The sequence below is a fragment of the Saimiri boliviensis genome, chromosome 11, assembly GCF_048565385.1.
Source record: "Saimiri boliviensis isolate mSaiBol1 chromosome 11, mSaiBol1.pri, whole genome shotgun sequence".
Lineage (NCBI taxonomy): Eukaryota > Metazoa > Chordata > Mammalia > Primates > Cebidae > Saimiri > Saimiri boliviensis.
Window position 1 is genome coordinate 91101941 of NC_133459.1, and position 12266 is coordinate 91114206.

At 49.0% G+C, this 12266-nt stretch overlaps 1 long non-coding RNA gene and 1 pseudogene across 1 annotated transcript; both read left to right on the top strand.

Annotated features, from left to right (window-relative positions):
• Positions 1–513: 513 nt before the first annotated feature.
• LOC141580422 (uncharacterized) lies at positions 514–1674 on the top strand. The gene is made up of 2 exons (XR_012512620.1): positions 514–1096; positions 1251–1674. It is a non-coding gene; the product is annotated as an uncharacterized LOC141580422 (long non-coding RNA).
• Positions 1675–3202: 1528 nt separating this feature from the next.
• LOC141580461 (suppressor APC domain-containing protein 2 pseudogene) lies at positions 3203–11990 on the top strand (annotated as a pseudogene).
• Positions 11991–12266: the final 276 nt, after the last annotated feature.

Consider the following 12266-nt stretch of genomic DNA (forward strand, 5'->3'; position numbering starts at 1 on the left):
TCAGGACGATCACAAGGACGCTGCTGGGGTGTCTCATGAGAGATGTGAAGTGCCTGACCTGGCAGCGGGATGGGCAGGACCAAACTCAGGGCACAGCTTGTGGAGATCAGGCCAGCAGGGGATGGAACCTTCCAGAAGTGGGCAGCTGTGGTAGTGCCTTCTGGAAAAAAGCAGATACACATGCCATGTGCAGCATGAGGGGCTGCCAGAGCCCCTCACCCTGAGGTGGGGTGAGGAGGGGGATGAGGGTTACATCTCTTCTCAGAGAAAGCAGAAGCCCTTCTGGAGCCTTCCAGCAGGGTCAGGGTGGAGGCCTAGGGTCAGGGACCCTCACCTTTCCCTCCTTTCCCAGGGCTATCTCCCCAGCCCACCATCCCCATTGTGGGCATTGGTGCTGGCCTAGCTGTCCCAGGAACTCTGGTCCCTGGAGCTGTGGTTGCTGCTTTGATGTGGAGGAGGAGGAACTTAGCTAGGGAAGGGGTGAGGGGTGGGGTCTGGGTTTTCTTGTCCCATGGCAGTTTCAAGCCCCAGGTAGAAGTGGTCCCTGCCTGGCTACTGGGAAGCACCATCCACACATGGGCCGACCCTGCCTGGGGCCCTGTGTGCCAGCACTTGGTCTTCTGTGAAGCACATGTGACAATGAAGGACAGATTCATCACCTTGGTGATTGTGGTGTTGGGGTCCTGATTTCAGGATTCATGAGTCAGGGGAAGGTCCCTGCTAAGGACGGACCTTAGGAGGGTGGGTGGTGCAGGACACACACCTGCTTTCCTCATGTTTTCTGATCCTGCCCTAGGTTCTGAGTCATAATTCTGGAAACTTCTCTGGGGTCCAAGACTAGGAGGCTCCTCTATGATCTCACGGCCCAGCCTCCTCTCTATACCCTCACAGGACATTTTCTTCCCACAAGTGGAAAAAGAGGGAGTTAATCTCAGGTTGTATATAAGTGGGGGGGGCAGGCATGTGGAGGAGTTCACCCACACCACAATTCCTCCTGTCCCACGTGTCCTGCAGCCTCTGGCCAGGTCCTGTGCTTGTTCCACTCCAGGCACCAACAGTGCCCAGGACTCTGACATGTCTCTCATGACTTCTAAAGGTGAGACTCTGAGGGTCTCAAGTGGGTGGGGGTGGGGCAGAGGGGAAAGGACTGGGTAAGGGAGATTCTTTGATTGGGACGTTTCGAGTGTGTGGCTGCTCAGAGTGTCATCACTTATCATGACTGACTTGAATTTCTTCATTGTTTTCTGTAGCCTGAGACAGCTGCCTTGTGTGGGACGGAGATACAGGATTTCTTCACACCCCCCCTTTGTGACTTCAAGAGCCTCTGGCATCTCTTTCTGCAAAGGCATCTGAATGTGTCTGTGTCCCTGTTAGCATGATGTCAGGAGGTGGAGAGACAGCCCACCCCGTGCCCACTGTGACCCCTGTCCCCACGCTGACCTGTGTCCCTCCCCAGTCGTCTTTCCTGTTCTAGAGACTCAGGGCTGGGCATCTCCATCTCTGTCTCAACTTCATGGTGCACTGAGCTGCAGCCTCTTACTTCCCTACTGAAAATAAGAACCTGAATATAAATTTGTTTTCTCAAATATTTGCCATGAGAGGTTAAGGAGTTAATTAAATAAGTCAATTCCTAAAATTTGAGAGAGGAAATAAAGACCTGAGAATCTTCCAGAATCTGCGTGTTTGCTGTGCCGAGTTTGTTGCAGGTGGGGGTGGAGAGGGCTGTGAGGAGCCGAGTGTGGATGGGGCCTGTGCCCAGTTGCGGTTCAGTCCATCATGGGCTTCATGTGGTCAGTCTTCAGCTGGGTTAGCTTCACGGCTCCACTGTCCTTGTCCCTTCAGTGGAAACTTGTCCAGTTGGAGCTGTGATCACAGAGGGTCAGACATCACCCAGGGTCTCCCCTGCACACAGGAGTTTCTGCACTTTCTGAGACAAATGTTCAGACCATTTCAGCTCCTGCCCTTCTTCCAGGGCTCCTCTTCTGCTCTGCTCTCCTGCCCTCTGCCTGCGCTGGTTCCAGTATTCTTGCTGCTGGCTCCAATACCCAACTCATGACTCTAATCAGAGTCTAATTTAGATGTAGATCTGTTTGTGAAATTGGACCCATCCTCAAGGACTGTTCTTCCCTGAAGAGAGAAGGCTGATGGTGAGCTGCAGTGTTGGGGGGAGGGTTGGTGTGGGAGGAGACATGGGGGAGGGGGACATACAAACAGCCCTGCTGAGAAAAGCACAGGTGGCCTCGATGTCAGTGTGAGGGGACCTTGTGCTGTAGTTGCCACAAAACAGCATTTGGCCTGAGGTTATGTTAATAAAGCTATTGCCTTTAGAACAGGGAGGTCCCCTGCAGTGATCACTCATTCAACTGTCCTTGGTTGTCGGTCAGACACAGGACAGAATGGTTCTGCATCTGGTGAACATAATTGAAGTCAAATGAGAAAAATCTCTTATCTTGTGGAGCATGTGTTCCAGTGGGAAGAGGCAGATGATGGATACACTGTAGCCAGAGCAAAGAAAGAAAGTGCTAGAAGGTGGTGAGTGCTGTGAGGCAGGTGAGCCAGGGTGTGGGGAGTGGGGACAGGGAAGGCAGCTGTTGTGCTGGGTGGACAGCGTGTGCCACATTGCAAAGGTGACCTTTTAGGAAAGAGTTGGCCACAAGGATGTCTGGGGATGTCCTTTCCCAACAGGGGAACCTCCAGTTCAAATGCACTAGTGCAAGAGGCTGTCTGTGTTCCCAGAAGAGGAAGGAACCCAGGAGGGCGGGACAGAGAGAAACTGAGGTGAGGGCAGAGGGACAGCCAGAGCAGGTGGGCCTGCAGGGAGTGGGGAGGCATCTAACATTTTCTCTGAGTCAGCTGGGGTGGTAGAGGACAGTTTTGAGCAGAAGAGGGACATGGTACAACTTCTCCTTTAAAAGATCTCTGACTGCTATGCTAAGAACAAAACTAAGAGGTGAGGAACAAGAGAGGCAGAAGGGAAAACAGCAGGAAGTGAGTGCAGTATTCCAGGCTGGAGATGTCATTACCTTGACTGGGGTGTGAGCAGGGGAAATAGTGGGATGTGAGGGGATTCTGGACCCATTTTAAGATGGACCAACAGCATTTGCCAATGGATTGTATCAGTGGTGTGAGGAAGATGAATCAAGGACACCCATCGTTGTAAAAGGAGTGAGTAGACGGAAGGGTGGAGCTGCTGTCAGTGGACATGGGGAGGCTCTGGCAGAAGCAGACGGAGGAGGGCACATCCCAGGCACTCAGTGGAGAAAATTCTGCTAGGAACGCAGGTGAGGGAGCTCACATGCCAGTCGGACAGACAATTCCAGAGTTTAGGGGAAAGGAAAAATATACTGGGCTGGAGAAATCGATTTAGGAGGTCACACCATATAAATGATACTTAAAACCTCAAGCCTGGATGAAGGCACCAAAGGAGTGACCCGCTGTGGAAAAGAATGAGCCCAAGGATGGAACCCTGGACCTCCAGTTCTAAGGGATCTCATCAGACTATACCCAGAGCAGACCGCACGGTTCTGACCCCATGTCCAGAGGACACTTAGACAAGGAACTTCCTTGAGCACAGGAATCACCTGGACATGGTGCTGAGATCCAGTAAATCCAGAGCCCAGCAAGAGATTCTGGATTTACGGCAAGGCTGGAGCTCATGTTTCTGGTCTCCAGATCTAGAACACCAGGATCCCACGTGTCTGAGAATTAGCCTCACTTGTAGCACTTGTTATATAAGTGATTCCTTGGTCTTGTGCAGAAGACTCTGAGACAGGTGTTCTAGGAAGCTGCCTGAGTATTTTCTAATCCCCACCAGCAATCCTGTTGCTCAACCAGATTGGGATCCACGGAGATCAGAGATCAGAGTGCCCAGGGTGGGTGGACCAGGTGGGTTTTCAAACCTCATTTAAAAGAGCATTCTTCTCGTAGAAAGAAAAGGGGGGATGTATATCATCAATTATGAGACGTGAGATTCCCTGTTGTTCTCTCCACTATGGAGCAGAGGCCAGGTAGACAATTTAGGATACAGCTCTCACACAAAGAACACCTCTCAGTGTTGCTCTCTGACACTGGTCTGCAGACTGATTTCTCGCTTACTTCTTGGAGCAAACTACGGAAAACAAATTTCTGTAATTTACACATAAACCAGGATATCTGGTGTTGGGGGCTAATTTTACTGGGGGGAAGGCCACAGAACCAGGCTGGAAACTACACATCCAGGAACAGAATCCGCAGCCCACACTAGAGCAGGTTCCACCTAGGGACACCTGCCCCTACTGCACAGATACCGCAGCTCAGACCTCTGACATCCTGGTGCTGGACACTGAACCCTGAGGTGAGGTCAGATGTCACTGCTGCATTTGGAAACTGGAGATCACTACTGCCGCTCAGACATCTTTACTACAAAGCATTCTGCACAGTCCAGGTTCTCTGTGCCACCTCATTCTGGCTCAGACTCTGTCAATGATATAGGAGTTAAGAAAACATTATTTAGGCAGATAGTGAGACGGCGGAAGTCCTGGGTAAGGTTTATCCTTTTAATGAAACGCAGCCCCCAAACATTTTCTTTTCTAACAAAGGGCAGCCTGTAAAAGTACTACATTTAATCAGAGAGATAGACTCCAATACAATAATAGTGGGGACTTTCAACATCCAAACCTTAGGATTAGACAGGTCATCTACACAGAAAATCAAGAAAGAGCGGGATTTAAACTGAACTTTAGACCAAATAAAGCTGACAGATATTTACAGTGCATTCTAACACTACAGAATGTACACTCTTTTCATGAACACAAGGAATGTTTTCACGTTTTCCGGCAGAGGGCCTGTGTTCAGCCACAAAACAAGTTTCAATCAATTTTCAAAAACTGAAATCATATCAGATATCTTCTCTGGACACAATGGAATAAAACTAGAAATGTACACCAAGAGAAACTTTGGCAACTAGACAAATACATGGAAATTAAACAACATTAAAGAACATGTTGATTCAATGAATAATCATTGAGTCAACAGAGAAATTCAGATGGAAATCAAAAAGTTTCTTGAAACAAATAAAAATTGAAAGATAACATACCAAAACCTGTGGGATACAGCTAGACAGGGCTAAAGGGAAGATTACAGTCAGCCATTTCAAATCTGCTAGGCCAATGCTTCCTTCATTTTTTATTTTTTTAAGACAGAGTCTCACTCTGTTGCCCAGCCTGGACAATCATGGCTCACTGCAGCCGTGACCTTCCAGGTTCAAATGATCCTCCCACCTCAGCCTCCCAAGTAGCAGGGACTACAGGAGCATGCCAGCATGCCGGGCTAATTTAAAAAATATATATATTTTGAAATGGAGTTTTGCTCTTGTTGCCCAGGCCGGAGTGCAGTGGCACGATCTCACCTCACCGCAACCTCCGCCTTCTGGGTTCAAGTGATTTTCCTGCCCCAGCCTCTCAAGTAGCTGCGATTATAGGCATGCACCACGACACCCAGCTAATTTTGCATTTTTAGTAGAGACAGGGTTTCTCCGTGTTGGTCAGGCTGGCTTGAACTCTCAACCTCAGGTGATCCCCTACCTCAGCCTCCCAAAGTGCTGGGATTACAGGCACGAGCCACCATGCCTGGCCTTTATAATGTTTTTGTAGAGACAGGGTCTCCTCCTGTTGCCCAGGCTGGTCTGAAACTTGTAGGTTCAAGTGATCTTCTTGCCTCAACCTCCGAAAGTGCTGGGATTACATGTGTAAGCCACCATGCCCAGCCTAGATCAATACTGTAAAATCCAAAAAGGCCCTCCGATAAACTCAGGAAAAAAACTTACATTGTATAATGGTACCTATATTGTAAAATGACACAAGCTGATGAGTTTATTATTCCTAAGAGGCTATTTGCAAACCTACAAAGTATGAAGTCTTAAACAGCTGCCTGTAATCTGGATGTCCTCACTGCAGTGCCCAGTTCTAATTCCAGCCACCATGCCCAGCCAGTGAAAATCTGCATTTTTAACAAGCTCCCAGATGATCCTGATGTTGGTGGTCAGGGAAGCACACTAAGAACCACTGCTCCAGCCAGGTGCAGTAGCCCACACCTATAATCCTAGCACTCCTAGCCAAGGCAGGAGGATCCCTTGAGCCTAGGAAATGGAGGTGGCAGTGAGCTATGACTGCACCACTTCATTCCAGCCTGGGTGAGAAGCAAAGTAAGACCCTATCTGAAAAAAAAGAAAAGAAAAGAAAAAGCCACTACTCTAGATTGACAATTTTTTTTTTTTTTTTTTTGAGACAAGATCTCATTCTGCCACCCAGGCTGGAGTGCAGTGGCATGATCGTGGCTCACTACAGCCTCCACCTCCTGAGCTCAAGTAATTCTCCCACCTTAGCCTCCAGAGTAGCTGGGAGTACAGTCATGTGCCACCACGCTTGGCTAGTTTTTGTATTTTTTGTAGAGATAAGGTTTTGCCATGTTTCCCAGGCTGGTCTCAAACTCCTGAGCTCAAGTGATCCACCTGCTTCAGCCTCGCGAAGTGCTGGGATTCAGGTGTGAGCCACAGCACCTGGCCTCACTTTTTGAAAATTGTGGTACAATATACATAACAATATTTATCATTTTTACTATTCCTAAATATGCAATTCAGTTGCATTAAATAAATTCACATTGCTGTGTAACTGGCACCACTATTTGTAACCCAACACTGTTTTATCATACCTAGCAAATATTCTGTACCCATTAAACAATATCTTCCCCTTTCCAACTTTCCCCAGCCTCTGGCATTCTACTTTCTGTCCCTATGAATTTACCTCATGCGAGTGAAATCATACAACAACCAGTAGGCACCTCATGCAAGTGGAATCACACAACAGCTGCCCTCCTGTGTCTGGCTTATTTCATGAAGCAGAATGCTTCCAAGGTCCGTCATGGTAGAGAAAATATCAAGACTGCCTTCCTTTTAAGGCTGAACAATATTCCATTAGATGTATATGCACCGTTTTGTTCATCTATTGATGGACACTCGAGTTACTTCCACCTTTGGCTATTGAGGAGATTGCTGCTGATCAGGCACAGTGGCTCACACCTCTAATCCTAGCACTTTGGGAGGTAAAGGTGGGCAGATCACCTGAGGTCAGGAGTTTGAGACCAGCCTGGCCAACATGGTAAAACCCCAACTGTAATAAAATTACGAAAATTAGCCTGTTGTGGTAGTGCGTGCCTATAGTCCCAGCTACTTCAGAGGCTGCGACAGAATTGCTTGAACCCAGGAGGCAGAGGTTGCAGTGAGCTGAGGTCACACCATTGCACTCCAGCCTGGGCAACGGAGTGGGACTCTGTCTCAAAAGAGAGAGAGAGAGAGAGAGAGAGAGAGAGAGAGAGAGAGAGTCAGAATAGTGCTGTTATGAACATGAGTGTACAAGTATCTCTTTGAGGTGCTGTTTCAATTCTTTTAAATATAAACCTAGGAGTGAAATTTCCAGGTAATACAGTAGTTCTATGTTTAATCTTTTGAGAAACTGCTAAACTGCTTTCCACAGTGGCTGCACCATTTTACATTCCTAACAGCAACGTCAGCATTTGCTGTCCATTTTGTTTAGTTTTGGTTCTAACCATCCTAGTAGGTAGTGCTGAGCCGTTATTATTATCACAACTTTTGATGTGGGCTTTTGCCAATACTTGTAGCACTGTAAGGGCAGCACGACAGCAGTGAGAAGTTCTGACCACTTTCCAGCTTCAAACACTTCTAACAGTTCCATTCAAAACACAAGTTTTTCACAGTTGCTTCTAATTTTTTTGAAAATTACCTCCAAGGTAATTTTCCAGCTTCATTTCAACTTACCAAGCTTCCTTCCTTCAACTAAGGAAATGGCCTGGGCATGGTGGCTCACACTTGTAATTCTAGCACTTTGGGAGGCCAAGGTGCGTGGATCACCTGAGGTCAGGAGTTCGAGACCAGCCTGGCCAACATGGTAAAACCCTCTATCTACTAAAAATTTTAAAATTAGCCTGGTGTGGGGGCTCATGTCTATAATTCCAGCTACTTGGGAGGCTGAGGCAGGAGAATCACTTAAATCTAGGAGGCAGAATTTGCAGCAAGCTGAGATTACAGCATTGTGCTCCAGCCTTGGCAACAAGAGTAAAACTCCATTTCCAATAAATAAATAAATAAATAAATAAATAAACTTGTTTTGGAAAGTTTTCTACCTCAACTTTCTTATAATTGACACAAGTTGAAAAAAAAAAAAAAAAACCCAGCTTAAAAACAGAAAAGAAAAAAAAAAAAAAACAGGCAAAATGAAAGTACTATGGAAAAACAATTTCAAAAGCTTTGTCCCAGATATTTCATATACTTTCCCATTATACTCACTGTGGTACTTAAGAGGTTAAACTGTACATTTATAAGACTATGGCTCCAGCTGGAGTGCAGTGGCATGACCATAGCTCATTGCAGTCTCAAAGTCCTGGGCTCAAGCGATCTTCCCACATCAGCCTCCCAAGCAGCTGGAACAACAGGTACATGCCACCATGCCTGGCTAATTTATTTTTATTTTTATTACTTCTGTAGAGATGGGGTCTTGTTATGTTGCCCAGGTTGGTCTCAAACTCCTGGCCTCAAATGTTCCTCCCACCTTGGCCTCCCACAGTGCTGGGATTACAGGCATGAGGCACTGGGTCTGGCCAAGATGGGTTTTCATAAAGGCCAACAGCAGAGTTTCTATTCTGAGAGGTACAGCCAGAGGCTTATATGAACCCCCCAACTTCATTAACCTCATTAAATCATATAATTTCCATCATATGGAAATGTACATTAAACAGTGATACCTCAGGACAATAAATAACTGGGAACAATGTAGCCACACCTCTATAGGGAAACTTGTGAATGGCTGAAACCAGGAATGTTGAACCCACACGTGTCCAGGGAGAGCTATTTCCGGGGTGTGTGTGTCGTCCATAAACACACGTGGTTACTGGCAGATGAAGTGCACTGGAGACAGCACCGAAGTTAACCAGGAGAGTGAGTCTCAGCATTTCCCCTACCTCGGAATAGCATCCCTGTATCTTACAGATAATGCCCCTAAGCAAAGCAATACCTGCTTTGTACGCTATGTGAGGAACAAATATTTTAACAGTTTCACTCATTCTTCAGCAAACATGTTAGTTTTCTTGTTTTCTGTTTTTCTTTCCAACTTTTATCTTAGGTTCGGCGGCATGTGTGCAGGTTTTTTACGTAGGTAAATTGTGTGTGTCTCAGGTTTTGGTGTACAGATTATTTTGTCACCCAGGTAATAAGCACAGTACCCTATAGGCAGCTTTTTGACCCTCACCCTCCTCCCACTCACAACACTCAAGTAGGCCCAGGTGTCTATTGTTCACTTCTTTGTGTCCATGTGCACTTAATGTTTAGATCCCACTTATAAGTGATAAAGTGGGGCATTTCTTCCTCCTCCTCCTCCTCCTCCTCCTCTTCTTCTTCTCCTTCTCCTTCTCCTTCTCCTTCTTTTTCTTCTTTCTTCTTCTTCTTCTTTCTTTTTTTTTTGAGACAGAGTCTTGCTCTTTTGCCCAGGCTGAAGTTCAGTGGTGCATGATCTTGGCTCACTGCAATATCTGCTTCCCAGGTTCAAGCAATTCTCCTGCTTCAGCCTCCCAAGTGGCTGGGATTACAGGCACCTGCCACTATGCCTGGCTAATTTTGGTATTTTCAGTTGAGACAGGATTCACAATGTTGGCCAGGCTGGTCTCAAACTCCTGATCTTATAGAATCCACCTGCCTCAGCCTTCCAAAATTCTGGGATTACAGGTGTGAGCCAGCATGCCTGGCTGGCATTCAGTTTTCTATTGTCGCATTAGTTCGCCTAGAATAATGGTGTCCAGCTCCATCCTTGCTGTGAAAGATATGATCCTTTTTATGGCTGTGTAGTATTCCATGGTGCATACGTACCACATTTTCTCTACACAATCCACTACTGATGGGCATTGAAGTTCATTCCATGTCTCAGCAAACATATTTTGAGCCTTCCAATGTGTACTAAGAATTCAGAAGCTCGACTCCCTGTCCTCACTGCACATAACAAGTCCTCCTCCTTGACAGTTACTCTCTAGTTTTATAAGTGCTTTCAAAGAAATAGAGGGCAATTCCTCAAGGATAGAGAGCTCCAACCCTGATAAACAAGGATCTGGCACATACCAAGAGATGATAAATGATTGCTGATTGAACAAACTGTATTTCTGCTTATGATCTACAAACATTTCCTCTCAGTTGACATTAACATGAAAAAGGATTGATACGTAAAAATCAACACCGTGTGGTGATTATCAGGAAACAGAGACCCTTCATACCCACACCCAGAAACATTTGGAGGTACACGTACTGAAACATCACAATATGTATAATTATTATGTACAATTATAATTACGTACAATTATGTAAATTAAAAAAGCATAGAGATAGGATCTCACTCTTTGCCCAGGCTGGGGTGCAGTGGTGAAATCATAGCTTCAGTAACCTCAAACTCTTGGGTTCAATGGATCCTCCTGCCTCAGCCTCTCAAAGTGTTGGAATTAGAGGCTTACACTACCACGCCTGGCCAAAAACAAGAATTTTAAAAAAGAGAAACATTTGAAGGGGAGAAATTAAAATGAAACCACATTATCATGCCATGGCAAGGCTCAACAGTGTTCTGCCTATAAAATTTCTCTTTGTCCAGTGCAGCAGCTCACACCTGTAATTCTAACGCTCTGGAGGGCAAGGTGGGAGGATCCCTTGAGCCAAGGAATTTGAGACCAGCCTGGGCAACACAATCCATTTTATTATTTTATTATCTATTAAAAATAAATACAGGAGCGCACCGAGACGGCCCAGCCATGGGGCCACGCGGGAACAAAGGCGGGTGGAGAGGAGACCCAAGCTACAACGGCTGAGCAGGGCTAACTGCCTCCCTCTGAGCCTGGCCGGTCGCCCAGCAACGAGGGACTGCTCCGAGCCTTCCTGCAGAGCCAGCGCACCCTGTTCCACATCCTGGACGACCAGCGGCTGCTGCACTTGCGCAAGATCGAGTCCCACTGACAGAATGCTGACGCGCGCGAGCTGCTCCGCGGGGTGCTCCAGGGTCTGTGCCAGGTTGCCCCGGCCAGCGGCGACTTGATCTTCAAGCACTGCGTGGCCGGCCTGCGCACCTCGCTGCTGAGGCTGATGGAGCCCCGGGCCCCAAGCACGCCACGGCACCCCAGGGTACCAGCCGCTGCTGCCGCCTCTGCCGCGGCTGCAGCTCCTGGTGTCGGTGCCCCCCTACTAGCCATGGCCTGTCCTGGAGAGGAAGGCCCTGCCCCTGGGCATGCGTGCTCTCCGGCCGGCCCCAGCAGTGCGGACCCGCAGCCCGGAGCAGCTGTGTCCCCTGACCAGGCGACGCCCTGCCCCGCAGAGCCCTAGTAGCCCCAGAGCGCGGCGCTGGAATGGAGCCAGAGCGCAGAAGCAGGTGCAGCGGCCTGCAGACCCTGGAGACGGAATCAGGGGTTGCCCGGCAGCCCGGTGCCCGGGGGAAACGTCGGAGGCTCACCATCACCGGCGGCGTGGGCTTCGGCCTGCCGAAGCAGGTGAAGGAGCTGGAGCAGGAGGAGGTGCTGCTGCAGGGTTCAGAGATGATGGCTCAGGGCAGCGACTGGTACCAGCAGCAGCAGCAGGAGTGCCGGAGCGCCAGTGCAGCCTGGGCCAGAGCGGAGGCTGCACGGACTTTGGGGCCACAGGGAGTCCCCGGCCACTGGGGGGCTACTGCCCGAGGGACACGAGATGTCCTGGGGCCTGGGGGAGCTGCTGGCTGCGGCCTGTGCCAGCCGGGCCCTGCCCACTCCTCCTCTGGGCCCCCCTGCCCTGCCCTGACGTCCACCTCGCCCCGTGCTGGCAGCAGCAGACCATCCTCATGCCAAAGGAGCAGAACCGACTCCTCACCCAGGAGGTGGCCAAGAAGAGGGAGCGCATCACGCAGCTGGAGCAGGAGGAGTCACGCCCATTAAGCAGCTGTTGAGGCCCCGTCCTGAGCCAGCAGGACGAGGGGGGCTCTGGACTCCACCTTCATCTAGCCCCAGGGCCCCCAGGGCCGGCCTGGCACTCAACCCTGCGACAGCAGGCACCCTGTCGCACTCATCCTCTCTGTCTGGAGACCCCCGGCAGGCCCAGGCGCAGTCCCTGAGTTGGCGCCTGCCTGCCCCCTTGCCATCGGGCTCCCCAGGCCTGCCCCAGGCTGACCTCCTGCCGAGCCCTGGACTCGGTTTTGGCCCCTGGTGTTGACATGGGCTGGGGC